Source organism: Engystomops pustulosus, chromosome 3, assembly GCF_040894005.1.
Source record: "Engystomops pustulosus chromosome 3, aEngPut4.maternal, whole genome shotgun sequence".
NCBI lineage: Eukaryota > Metazoa > Chordata > Amphibia > Anura > Leptodactylidae > Engystomops > Engystomops pustulosus.
This window is the reverse complement of record NC_092413.1, coordinates 6292045-6294304: the sequence shown is the minus strand read 5'-3', so window position 1 is coordinate 6294304 and position 2260 is coordinate 6292045. Positions and strand designations below refer to the sequence as shown.

Here is a 2260-nt window from a genome sequence, read left to right as displayed (position 1 = left end):
ACAGTGACTCAAATCGCCACCCGTTACAACCAAGGTAGGCAGAAGAGCATCTCTGAACACACAGTACGTCGAACTTTGAGGCAGATGGGCTACAGCAGCAGAAGACCACACCGGGTGCCACTCCTTTCAGCTAAGAACAGGAAACTGAGGCTACAATTTGCACAAGCTCATCGAAATTGGACAGTAGAAGATTGGAAAAATGTTGCCTGGTCTGATGAGTCTCGATTTCTGCTGCGACATTCGGATGGTAGGGTCAGAATTTGGCGTCAACAACATGAAAGCATGGATCCATCCTGCCTTGTATCAGCGGCTCAGGCTGGTGGTGGTGGTGTCATGGTGTGGGGAATATTTTCTTGGCACTCTTTGGGCCCCTTGGTACCAATTGAGCATCGTTGCAACGCCACAGCCTACCTGAGTATTGTTGCTGACCATGTCCATCCCTTTATGAGCACAATGTCCCCTGTAACATTTGATGGCTACTTTCAGCAGGATAATGCGCCATGTCATAAAGCTGGAATCATCTCAGACTGGTTTCTTGAACATGACAATGAGGTCACTGGACACAAATGACCTCCACAGTCACCAGATCTCAATCCAATAGAGCATCTTTGGGATGTGGTGGAACGGGAGATTCGCATCCTGGATGTGCAGCCGACAAATCTGCGGCAACTGTGTGATGCCATCATGTCAATATAGACCAAAATCTCTGAGGAGCTTCCAGCACCTTGTTGTATCTATGCCACGAAGAATTGAGGCAGTTCTGAAGGCAAAAGGGGGTTCAACCCGTTACTAGCATGGTGTACCTAATAAAGTGGCCGGTGAGTGTATATCCATATACATTACATAGACCCCTTAGTGCACAGTGGAGTCGTGGTCAGGCAGAACGTCAGGACAGGTGGCACAGGATCGGAGTCTGGGTCATTGCAAAATGTCAAGACAGGCAGGAAGGTGGCAGGAGGTCACAACGGATAATACACATTGGGGCAGATTTACTTACCCGGTCCATTCGCGATCCAGCGGCGCTTTCTCTGCGCTGGATTCGGGTCTGGCCGGGATTTATTAAGGTAGTTCATCCGCCGTCCACCAGGTGGCGCTGCTGCGCTGAAAAGCATCGGAACGCGCTGGAGTTCACTGGCTCGGGCTGAGTGAAGGTAAGTGCAAGCTCCGCGACAGATTTTTTGTTTTAAATGCGGCGGTTTTTCCGAATCTGTCGGTTTTTTGTTCGGCCACGCCCCCCGATTTCTGTCGCGTACATGCCAGCGCCGATGCACCACAATCCGATCGCGTGCGCCAAAATCCCGGAGCAATTCAGGGGAAATCAGCGCAAATCGGAAATATTCGGGTAACACGTCGGGAAAATGCGAATCGGGCCCTTAGTAAATGATCCCCATTAAGTCAGAAATGCTTTTTCAATGGTAACGAGGCACAAAGATCCGGCAGGGGTTACAGATAGTGGCCAGATATTTATTAGGTCAGCGGCCAGCTAGCACCAATTAGCGTCACGCTGGACCTTTAAATCTCATAGAGCGGCATGCATGCGCCCTAGGAGGCATGGCTGTGCACGCCGGACCGCAGGAGCCGTTGCTGAAGCGTGGGCGGGAAAGTAAGCCTGCCGCCGCCGTACTGGTGACATGCATGTACATGTTTGTGCCTGCAACCCGGGAAATGGGTCGCAGGAGCACCCGTGACGGTACCTTCTCCCAAAAATCTTTGGAGAACACAGAGGTCCAAGATGTTTTCTTTGGGCTCCCAGGATCTCTCCTCTGGCCCGAAACCCCTTTCAATCGATAAGAAAGAACCGCTTCTCTTTAACTGACTTCATGTCCAGGATCTTTTCTACTACAAAGACATTGGTTGAGTTAGCCTAAGGAGCCGGAAGGGGTACTTGCCAGGAGAAGTGATTCAGGATGACAGGTTTCAGGAGGGAGACGTAGAAGGAATTGAGGATGTGCATGGTGGGAGGAAGACAAAGTTTTTATGCCACAGGATTAATGCGCCTTGAATTATTAATACCTCGAATGGACCCAGGACAGAGTTTGTAGCTAGGAAACTTCAGCTGGACATATCTGGAGGACAGCCACACTGTATCACCTGGAGGGTAGACTTGCGTTTCCTGTCGGCTTGTGTTTTTCTTGCGGGTGGACGCTCGAAGTAGAGAATGACGAGTTTGCTCCCAGATGGACTTAAGGTCTTGTACTAGTTCTTCCACGGCAGGGACATTAGAAGGCACGGTAAGAGGAAGAGGTGGGCATGGATGTCG

General features: G+C 50.5%; 1 protein-coding gene across 1 annotated transcript in view; it reads right to left on the bottom strand.

Moving 5' to 3' along the window:
* The window catches only part of LOC140120871 (uncharacterized), a 67088-nt gene that overhangs the window by 57125 nt on the left and 7703 nt on the right, over positions 1 to 2260 (bottom strand). The gene's annotated exons all lie outside the window — the stretch shown is intronic.